The 12129-nt window shown below is 37.4% G+C and overlaps 1 non-coding gene across 1 annotated transcript; it reads right to left on the reverse strand.

Annotated features, from left to right (window-relative positions):
• Nucleotides 1-1412: 1412 nt before the first annotated feature.
• LOC113593709 (U6 spliceosomal RNA) lies at nucleotides 1413-1518 on the reverse strand. The gene has a single exon (XR_003414017.1). It is a non-coding gene; the product is annotated as a U6 spliceosomal RNA (small nuclear RNA).
• Nucleotides 1519-12129: the final 10611 nt, after the last annotated feature.

Here is a 12129-nt window from a genome sequence, read left to right on the forward strand (position 1 = left end):
CAGGGAGACAGAGAATCCCAAGCAGGCTCTGCATTGTCAACTTGGAGTCCAATGTGGGGCTTGAACTCACGAAACCGTGAGATCATGACCTGAGCTGAAACCAAGACTCATACACTTAATTGACTGAGCCACCCAGGCGCCCCAAAACATTTCATTCCTTTTGATGGTTGACTTACATTCCTATTGTATGTATATATTACATTTTGTTTATCCATTCATCTGCTGATGGACACTTAGGTTGTTTGTACCTTTTGGCTCCGTGAATAATGCTGCTGTCAACATTGGTATACAAATATAAGTTCAAGTCCCTGTTTTCAATTCTTTTGGATATACCTATGAGTGGAATTGCTGGGTCATATGGTAGTTCTGTATTTAACTTTTTAAGGAATCACCAAACTGTTTTCCAGAGCAGCTACACTATCTTACATTCCCACCAGCAATGCATGAAGGTTACAATTTCTTCATATCCTGCAAACACTTCTTATTTTCTGTTTTGTGTGTGTGTGTGTGTGTGTGTGTGTGTGTGTGTTTTAATCATACTAGGTTGAAGTGGTACCACATTGTGGTTTTGGCTTGCAGTTCCCATTTCCTTCATGACTAATGAAGTTAACCTTCTTTTCATGTGCTTATTGGCTATTTGTATACTTCTTTGAAGAAATGTCTATTCAAGACCCTTTTTATTTTTTTTAAATTTAGGTCTATTGTTGTTATTGAGTTGTTTATATATTCTTGATATTAATCTCTTATCAGATACATAATTTGCAAATATTTTTTCCCACTTTATGGGTCACCTTTTTATTTTTCTTGATAATGTCTTTTGATAGTGCATAGAAGTTCTTAATTTTTCTGAAGTCCAATATATACATATATATATGTATACACACATATGTATACACACATATATATGTGTATATATGTATATATATGTATATATGTGTGTGTATATATGTATATATATGTGTATATACATATGTGTGTATACATATATACATATATATGTGTGTGTGTGTGTGTGTGTGTGTATTTGTGTTTGTTTTGTTTTGTTTCCTGTGCTTTTGGTGTCATATCTGTGAAGTTGTTCCCAAATCCAATGTCATGAAATTTTTCCCCACTGTTTTCTCCCCAGAGCTTTATAGTTTTAACTCTTAAATTTAGGTCTTTGATCCATTTTGAGTTAATTTTTGTATATGGTATGATATAAAGGTCCATTTCTCAGTACCATTTGTTGAAAAGATTGCCTCCACTGAATGGTTTGGAACCCTTTTCTTTTTTATTATTTTTATTTTGCACAGTTTATTTCATTTTACACTTTTCAAGTTCACTTTGGACCCAGCACATCTTGGGGTTTTATACACCAAACAAAATGCTCTGCTAGAGACAGTCAAGTTCAGGAACAGTTTCCTTTCACATTCAGAAATATGGAAGCTTCACAAACTTGCATGTCATCCTTGCTCAGGAGCCATGCTAGTCTTCTCTGTATTGTTCCAGTTTTAGTATATGTGCTGCCAAAGTGAGCATGGAACCCTTTTCAAAAATCAGTTAACCATCGCAACAACGTGGATGGATCTAGAGGGTATAATCCTAAGTGAAAAAAGCCAGAGAAAGACAAATACCATATGATTTCATTCATATGTGGAATTTCAGAAACAAAACAAATAAAAAAAGAAAAAAAGAGACAAAAAATCAGACTCTCAAATATAGAGAACAAGCTAGTGGTTGCCAAAAGGGAGATGGGTGGGAAGATGGGTGAAATAGGTGAAAAGGATTAAGAGTACACTTAATCTTGATGAAGACCGAGCAATGTATAGAATTGTTGAATCATATTCTACAATTGTTGAATCAATTGTTGAATCATATCATACATTCACCTGAAACTAATGTAACACTGTGTGTTAATTATACTTGAATAAAAAGATCAATTTACCATATGTGAAGGTTTATTTCTAGGCTCTTTGTTTTATTCCATTGCTCTATGTGTCTGTTCTTATGCTAGTACCATACTGTTTTAATTGTTGCAGTTTTGTGGTAAGTTTTGAAGCCAAGGAAGTGTGAGTCCTCCAACTTTATTCTTCTTTTACAAGATTGTTTGGCTATTCAGGGTTCCTTGAAATTCCATATGATTTTGAGGATGGCTTTTACATTTCTGCAAAAAAGGCTGTTGGACTTTTGATAGGGATTTGTTGAATATAGATCACTTTGGGTAATGTTGACTTCTTGACAATGTTAGGTCTTCCTGTCCATGAACATGCAGTGTCTTTCCATTTATTTAGCTCTTCTTTAATTTCTTACAGCAATGTTCTGTAGTTTTCAGCCTACAAGTTCTTCAGCTCCTTGGTTAGATATATTCTTATGTATTGGTATTTATATGCTATTGTAAATGGAAGTTCTTTCTTAATTTCCTTTTTGGGTTATTTGCTTGTGGTGCATAGAGAAACACAAATGATTTAGTGTGTTGATCTTGTACCTTGTAACTTTGTTGAATTCATTTATTAGCTCTACTAGCTCTCTTGTCAATTCTTTGGGATTTTCTATATATATAGGATTGTGTGCATGTCATCTGTGAATAGAGATAATTTCACCTTTTTTCTCTCCAGTATGGATGCTTTCTGCTTCTTTTTATTATCTAATAACTCTGGCTAGAACTTCCAGTACAATGTTGAAGAGCAGTGGTTAAAGTGGGCACCCTTGTCTTGTTCCCTATCTTAGGGGAATATTTTCAGTCTTTTGCTGTGGAGTATGACACTAGCTGTAGGTTTTTCATAAGTACCCATTATCATGTTGAGGAAACTTCCCTCTATTCCTTGTTTTCTGGGTTTTTATCATGACAAGGTTGGATTTTGTTAGTTTTTTCTGTATCAATTGAGATTATCATGTGTTTTTCCTTTTTATTCTACTAATATGAAGTATTGCATTGATTGTTTTTCTTATGTTGAACTACGCTTACATTCCTGGAACAAATCCCACTTAGTTTTGAGGAATAATAACGCTTTTAATGTGCAGTTGATTCAATTTGCTACTGTTCTCTTGAGGATTTTTGCATCTATATTCATAAGGGATGTTGGCCTATAATTTTCTTTTCTAATCTAATTTTATTATTTTTTAAAGTTTATTTATTAATTTTGAGAGAGAGGGAGAGGGGGAGAGAGAGAGAGAGTGCACACAAACAGAGGAGGGGCAGAGAGAGAGAGAGAATCTCAAGCAGGCTCCATGCTGTCAGCCCAGAGCCTGATTTGGGGCTTGAACTCATGAATCATGAGATCATGACCTGAGCCAAAATCAAGTCAGACATTTAACCAACAGAGCCACCCAGGCGCCCCTAATTTTATTATTTAAATTTATTTAGAATAAATATACTTAGAATCTCTAATTTTGTTATTTCTTATCTAATTTTTCTTTATCTGGCTTTAGTATCAGGGTAATTTTGACTTCATAGAATGAGTTAGAAAGTATTCCTTTTCAGTTTTGAGGAAGAGTTTGAGAAGGGTTGGTATTACTATTTCTTTAAATGTTTGGTAGAAAAAAAATGGTTAGTAGAATTTACTGGTGAAGCCATCAAGTCCAGGACTTTTCTTTGTTGGAAGGTTTTTGTTTGTTTGTTGATTTTATTTATTTATTTATTGAAGTATAATTAACATACGGTGTTATATTAGTTTCAGGTGTACAATATAATGATTCAACAATTCTATATATTTCTCAGTGCTCATCAAGTAAGTGTATTCTTAATCTCCATCACCTATTTCACCCCCCCCCACCTCCCCACTGGCAACCACCAGTTTGTTGTCCATATTTAAGAGCCTGTTTTTTTGTTTATCTCCCTTTTTTCTTTGTTTCTTCATTTGTTTTGTTTTTAAATTTCACATATAAGTGAAATCATATGGCATTTGTCTTTCTCTGACTGATTTATTTCACTTAGAATTATACCTTTTAGGTTCATCCAGGTTGTTGCATATGTTCTTTGAGTAATATTCCATTATATATATATATATATATATATATATATATATATATAATATATAATATATATATTATTATATATATACACATCTACATTTATACATACATACATACATACATACATACATACATACATACATACATACTGGGTGACTCGGTTAAGTGTCTGACTTAGGCTCAGGTCACTATCTCACAGTTCATGAGTTTGAGCCCTGCAAGGAGCTCTCTTCTGTCAGCACAGAGCCCTCTTTGGACCCTCTGTCCCCCTGTCTCTCTGCCCCTCCCCTGCTCACACTTTTTCTCTCTAAAAGATAAACGTTTAAAAAAATACCCAGTAGTGGAATTATTGGGTCATATGGTATTTCTGGTTTTAGTTTTTTGAGGAACATCCATATTGTTTTCTGCCGTGGCTGCACCAGGGTTTCTTTTTCTCCACATCTTTACCAACACTTGTTTTTTCTTGTGTTTTTAATTTCAGCCATCTGACAGGTGTTAAGTGATATTCCATTGTGGTTTTATTTGCAGTTCTCTCATGATTTAGTGATGTTGAGCATCTTTTAATGTGTCTGTTGACCATCCCTATGTCTTCTTTTTTGGAAGTTTTTGATTACTGATTCAATTTCTTGTTATATGTTTGTTGAGATTTCTGGTTTTTGTTTGTTTGTTTTTTAGACAGTTTAGGTAACGTCTGTGTATTAGGGTTCTCCAGAAAAAACAACCAATAGGATAAATATACATATAAAACAAAACAAAAAATATGTATATATACATACACACATAAATACACACACACACACACACATACACACACTCAGTATACACACACATACATATATATGATTTATTATAAGAAATTGGCTCACACAATTATGGAGGTTGGCAAATGCCAAGATGTACAGAGGGGGTTGGCAAGCTAGAGACCCAGGAGACCTGATTTTTTTTTAGTTCCAATTTAAGTCCAAAGAACCAGGAATGCCGATGATGTAGTTTCAGTCCCAAGGCTGGCAGATTTGAGACCCAGGAATAGCTGATGTTTCACTTCAAGTCTGAAGGCTGGGAAAAAAGCCAGTTCAAAGGCTGTTAGGCAGAAAGCTCTCTCTCACTCTGGGCAAGGTCAGCCTTATAATTCTATTCAGGCCTTCAACTGATTGGATGAGGCTCACCCACATTAGGGAGGGAAATCTATTTTACTTAGTCTACTGATAAAATGTTAATCTCATCCCCAAAAAATCCTCAAAAAAACCACAAAACACCTCCCAGAATAATGTTTGACCAAATATCTGGGCACCCCGTGGCTTAGTAACACTGGCACATGAAATTAACTATCATAATATGTTTCAAGGAATTTGTCCCTTTCTTCTGGGTTATCTAATTGGTTGGTATGCAGTTGTTCATCGTATTCTATTATAATAGTTTTTATTGCTGTAAGGTTGATACTACTGTCCCCACATTCACTTCTGACTTTAGTAATTTGAGTCTTCTCTGGTTTTTTTTTAGTCAATCTTACTAAAGATTTGGGGTTTTTTTCATCTTTTCAAACAACCAACTTTTGATTTCATTGATTTTTTTATACTCTATTTTATTTATTTGTGATCTATTCTTTATTATTTTCTTCCTTCTGCTTGCTTGGGGTTTCTTTCCTCTTCTTCTTTTTTTTAAGTTTATTTATTTACTTATTTTGAGAGAGAGAGAGAGAGCATATATGTGAGCTGGGGAGGGGCTGAGAGAGAGGGAGAGAGAGAACCCCAAGCAGACCCTGTGTTAATAATGCAGATCAACTTGGGGCTCCATCCCATGAGCCGTGAGATCATGACCTGAATGGAAATCAAGAGTCAGATGGTCAACTTACTGAGCCACCCAGGTGGCCCTCCACTTCTTTTTTTTTTTTAAGTTTATTTATTTATTTTGAGAGACAGAGAGACAGAGAGAGGCAGAGAGAGAGGGAGAGAGAGAGGGAGAATCCCAAGCAAGCTCTGCTTTGTCAGTGCAGAGCCTGATGTGGGGCTTGAACTCATAAACTCAGGTCATGTGAGATCATGACCTGAGCTGAAATCAAGAGTCAGACACTTCACTGACTGAGCCACCCAGGTGCCCTCCTCCTCTTCTTTATCTAGCTTAGTTCTAAGATATAAAGTTAGGTTGTTGATTTGAAAATTTTTAAAAATGTATTTACAGATATAAATTTCCCTCCGAGCACTGCTTTCATTCCATCCCATAAGTTTTGATATTTTTTTATTTGCCTCTAAGTATTTTCTAATTTACCTTGTGATTTTTTTCTTCAATACATTGGTTATTTCAATGGGTGTTGTTTAATTTCTATCTATTTATAATTTTCCCAGATTCCCTTCTCATAGTGATTTCTTTCATTCTATTGTGATCACAGAAAATACTTGGTATGATTTCATTCCTTTTAAGCTTATCAATTCTTGTTTTAAGGCTTAGCCTATGGTCTAACTTGGAGAATGTTTCATGCATACTTGAAAAGAATGTGTATTTTGCTATCATTGGATAGAATGCTCTATAGATGTCTCTTAGGTCTAGGTGATTTATACTATTTTTTAAGTCTTCTATTTCCTTGTTAATCTTTGACATGGTTGTTTTTACACATTGTTGAAAGTGGAGTATTGAAAAAAAGTGGAGTATTGAAATTTCCAATTATTTTTTTTATGAATTGTCTATTTCTCTCTTCAGTTATGTCATTTTTTGCTTTATGTTTTGGAAGTTCTTTGTTAGATGCATATATATTTATAATTGTTTTATCTTCAGGGTGCCTGGGTGACTCAGTTGGTTAAGCGTCCACTTTCTGCTCAGGTCATGATCTCCCAATTTGTGGGTTGGAGCCCTGGAGCGTGGAGCCTGCTTCGGATTCTGTGTCTCCTCCTCTCTGCCCCTCCCACGCTCATGCTCTGTCTCTCTCTGTCTCTCAATAATAAATAAACATTAAAAAATTTATAATTGTTTTATCTTCTTAATGGATTTTTTATCATTATAAAATACCCCTTTTTTGTCTCTTGTAAAAATTTTTCTTTCAAAGTCTATTTTTTCTGATATTAATATTGCCTCATAGCTTTCTTTTGGTTATGGTCTGCACAATATATCTTTTTCAATATGTTTACTTTTTTTTTTTTTTTTTTTTAGTGAGAAAGAGGGAGAGAGAGAGGGCATGAGCAGGGGGAGAAGGGCATAAGGAGAGAGGGAGAATCCCAAGCAAGCTCCACACTCAGTGCAGAGTCTGATTTGGGGCTTAATCCCACTACCCTAAGATCATGACCTCAGCCAAAATCAGGAGTTGGATGCTAAACTGAGTGAGTCCTCCAGGCATCCCTTAGCTTGTGTTTTTAAATGCAAAACTTTGCCTCTTGTAGATAGCATATACAGTTGGGTCATGTATTTTTAATCTATGTTTCCAGTGTTTGCCTTTTAATTGGAGAGTTTAATACACTCATACTTAATATAATTAGTGGTACTAGGATTTATGTCTACAATTTTGCTGTTAGCATTTCATATTTCTTATGGTTTTTTGTTTCTCAGTTACTCCATTACTGCTTCCTTTTTTTGTTAAATTGATACTTCTGGTATGCCATTTTAATGACCTTGTTGTTTCTTTTACTATGTTTTTTAATTATTTTCTTAGTGGTTGCCCTGGGTGTAAAAATTATCATAATTTATATTTATTAATTTATCCTAATAAATCTTATCTTTCATCTTATTTTCTTATCTTTATCTTAATAAATCTTAATTTATGACAATCTAGTTTGCTCCTACATAGTTTGCTTCTATAAGCTTTGCTCCTAGTTTCATTTTCTTTTCCCTCCTTTGTGCTCTCATTCATCAACACAGATTTATTATTATTGCTTTATGCAGGCATCTTTTAAATCCAAAGAAGAAAAGAGTTATAAATATGCATTTATAGTATCTTTCATATATTCCTTTGTTACTTTTACCAATGCTTTTTATTTCTTTATGTGGATTTGAGTTACTGTCTAGTTTCCTTTATTTTAGCCTGACAGACTCCCATTACTATTTTTTGTAGGTAAGATTTTCTAGCAATGGATTCTCAGTTTTTGTTTATCTGGTCTTGATTTCTCCTTCGTTTTTGTTGGATAGTTTAGGTGAGTATGGAACTTTTCTTCCAGAACTTGAGTATGTCAACAAATTCCTTCTGGCTTTCATGGCTTTTGATGAGAAATCAGCTGTTAAACCTTACTGAGGATTCCTTGTGCATGATGAGTCACTTTTCTCTTGCCTCTTTCAAGATTCTCTTTTTGTTTTGTCTTTTGACAGTTTGATTATGATGTGTGTAAGTGTGGATCTCTTTGTGTTCATCCTGTTTGGAATTTGTTGAGCTTCTTGGATATGTAGACTAGTCTTTCAGTCAAAGTGGGTGATTTCAGGCCATTGTTTCTCCAGATATTATTTCTGCCTCCGCCCATGCCCCACCTCTTTTTGTGATTCCTATTATTTGTATATTGTTATTCTTGATGGTGTCCCACAGGTCTCCTAGGCTCTTTTCATTTTTATTCTTTTTTTGTCCCTGCTCCTCACATTGCATAATCCCAATCAATTTATCTTTAAATTCATTAGTTTTTCTTCCACCTTCTCAGATCTGCTCTTGAACTTTTATTGAAATTTTCATCTCAGTTATTGTACTTTTCAACTCCAGAATTTCTATTTGGTTATATTTTTAAAAGTAATTTCTATCTCTTTCTTAACAATATCTATTTGGTGAGGCATTGTTTTCATACTTTCCATTCATTTTTTTAAGACATAGTTTTCTTTGAACTTATTTTAAACAGCTGATTTAGTGTTTGTCTAGTAAGTTTGATGTCTGGGCTTCCTCAGGGTTACTTTTTTTTTTCCTTAGAGAGAGAGAGAGACAAGTATGTGCACATGCAATGGAGGTGGGGCAGAGAAAGAATCCGAAGCAGGTTCCAGGTTCTGAGCTGTCAGCACAGAGCCCGACACATGGCTTGAACTCATGAGCTGTGAGATCATGACCTGATCTGAAGTCAGATGCTCAACCGACTGAGTGCCCCTTTTTGTTTTATGTGTGATCACTCAAGTCTCTGCTTGGTTAACTTAGTGGTCAGTCAATGATTGGACAGGGGTTTCATTAAATCACTGGAACCAATGAGTCTCCTAGTTTTTGCTAAGGGGATATATGTTTATATTTTTCTGAGATTATTTTTGAGTCACTTGCTGACATGCAGGACACCGTAGGCTACCAACTATTGTGGATCACTGAAGATAAACAAGAGCAACTGCACAGTCTTCAGCAGCTCCCACATTCTCAAATCTGGTGGGGAATCATTGCAGCATAAATGGAGGCAGCTATCTTAGGCTTTCTCCTCTCTGCACAGTTAGTCCCTTGTGGCTACTGTCCTGGTCTCTGGTGGTTGTTCCCCACTGGAGTCTCCCTTTGTTTTATGCAGTATAGTTTCTAATGCCCATTCCTCTGCCCCTCAGTTCAAATTCAGGCAAAAGATTCCCTACTGCTTCCCAGTCCTGAATCCTGCTTCATTACCAGCCCTACCTCAGGCCAAACTTTAATCCTTATTCCCACTCCTACTACTTTCTTCTCCACCCCAGATTAGGGTATCTGGAGTATCCTTTCCTAGGACCCAGTATGAGGGACAATATCTCACCCCAACTAAAATAGAATACCTATTACAGAAGTAGTTTGAAAATGTGTGAGTTTTAACCTTCTTCACTACAGTCTGGCCTCCCAGTCCTATGTGCCAGTTTCCATTCTTCCTAGAGAATGTCCTGTAAGTAATAATACTTGGAACCAGCTAAAGCACCACCTTTGAAAGAGCCCCATGGGTGTACTGGTGGGTCTTGGCTTGCAAGATCCAAGAGTCTCTGGTATTGATGCAGTCTTGTGGCAACCAATGGACAAATCTCAGCTAAGGAACAATATAAGGCTTTCACAGCCCTCTGTGTTTATGAGCCAAAGCAGCAAGGATCTAAGAAAGATTGGATTGTGACACCCAGGAAGTTTTTATGGGAGGGGCCCAGTAAAGTTCCAGTTATGGAATGATCAAAGGAAGAGTCTGAGGCATAGTTTGAAGAAAGGCCCCAATTGTTACCTATCAAGGAATTCAGAAAGCTACCCCATGAAGGCTTTGGGAGCTGATTCTGCAGAGGAGATAAAGAGTGACTTGATGAGTCATTCAGAGAAATGGTCAGAAAATGACTTATCAATGTGTTCAAAAGAGAACCTAGATTGGAAACAACTGGAAAATGCCTTAGTTTACTTGGACAGAAAGCTGGGGCAGGTCTATCACAGTGGTTTCATTGTGTGTCTAGGTATGTATTGCTCATGGCTTGCTGCCAATTATACACTGTCCCCTCCTGGGAAGTCTTTAAAGTCACTTGGGAACTGGAAATTTAGTACCCTCAATGAATCAGGAACACTGCCTGAATACCTCTTGGAAGCTTCCCTTCCTTGATCTAGGCATTAGATAAGCACTAGGGAGCCCAGGTTTTATAGTTTTGGGTGTGCTTACCTCACCAGGTCCTTGAATCCATATAACTGTTAAGTTAATAAAGACCCAATTATGGTTTCTTCTCTGATCCACTTTTCTCTCTCAGCCACCCGTGTTTTGGGGATAGCTAAGTCAAGTTTGCATATCAATTTGAAAGAAGCCATTGTGCAAGTCAGAGGACAGGCTGATCACAAAAAATTCAGTTTCTACCTTGGATAGTCCTTTTCCTGCCCCCTCAGCTGAGAGCAAGGAAACCAGAGGGCCCTGAGATGTTGGTCATGGTTCACACAGGACCCCAGTCCAAGAAGAAGAGCAGACAAACTTTTGCCCATCATCATGGGCAAATCGTGGCACAATGTAACTGTATGGGGAACAAGAGAGGCAGTCCCGAGTCACTTCCAAATGATGGCAGGACATGACCCAAGGGATCCGAGCGGAGTTGTACACCAACAGACTCCAGCCATGGAGGAGCAGTGCCCCAGAGGTAGAGAACAGAGAGAAGAGTGTCTGGAAGGGATCATCGCTAAAGAGAGCATCTTGTTGGAGTTTCTATTTTAGGGAAAGGATATTGGATACTAATTTAGGGATTCCTTCAAGGGCCAGATAGTCCAGGAAGATAGTGAAGTCCAATAAGATGCCAGCTGCTAAGTCACAATCTGAAGATGTTCTGAGAGTCAATGAGCTGGGAGATGCCCAGAAGCTAAATGTCTGAGTGGTCAAAGAGCTCCAGTGACCAAGGAATGGCCCCTACCACCAAGAGTACTGGTTGCTCAAAATTCAGGATAGCCAAACCTTAAAGAATACATTGTTGTCATACAAATGAGCAAAGTAAGGTCACAGTACTGTCATTACAAAATTACACACACACACACCCCACACTACTTTAAAAGGATTCAGAAGCTTCTCAAAGTGAGAAGACCCAGTAAAGACCCACCTCCCCAGGACCTGGCTGACTAATTTTTCTCCTACTTTCTTTACTACCTTGACTTTTATATAGGTGTCTGTGTCTGTGTGTGTGTGTGTGAGTAGAGGATTATACAGGCATTAAAGTACCACAAATACCTCATGCAGCCTCCAAGAAGGGAAAGGTGCAACCGCAAGTAGAGTTGCAGAGCCAGCTTCAGGGGTTTCTCATTGAAATGACCCTGGCCTCACATAGCCTGGCTTCTAAGGACTCATAGGCCCATCCCAGAGAGGGCTCAGTGGAGATATGACAGCTTCCCAGGTCTTCTATGAACACACTGAGGCCAGAGGAAGGAAGCAGTCTGGCTGAGAACACCTGGATCCCAAAACTTGAGGCCTGAGGAAAGGGCCAGGATAATAATTTAGCCCCAAGTGAAGAGAAAGACAACCTATGGGACCCAAAACAAGAAAGCAAGGAATAGCAGATGCAGGATTGGGGATCTCCCACCCGGGGCCAGGAAATTAGCAGACACTCTTGTGAGCAAGAACCCTTGATTTCTTCACTGGAAGGAATAGGCTCCTCACCAAAGTACTTTCGGTAAAATGATGAGGAGCTTTTTTCCCTCACTGGTATTGTCCCAGGAGAAAATCAAGGGCAGAAGTTCCCTCTTAAAGCGTAGTTGGTGTTAGCCTCTGTATGGAGCCCAGGCCCAGGTGAAGGCAGAGATGCCTTCATGGCACTGAGGACACTGAAGCTCAGGAGGGCATGGTTCTTGTGGGCTTG

The sequence above is a fragment of the Acinonyx jubatus genome, chromosome D4 (genome assembly GCF_027475565.1).
Source record: "Acinonyx jubatus isolate Ajub_Pintada_27869175 chromosome D4, VMU_Ajub_asm_v1.0, whole genome shotgun sequence".
Lineage (NCBI taxonomy): Eukaryota > Metazoa > Chordata > Mammalia > Carnivora > Felidae > Acinonyx > Acinonyx jubatus.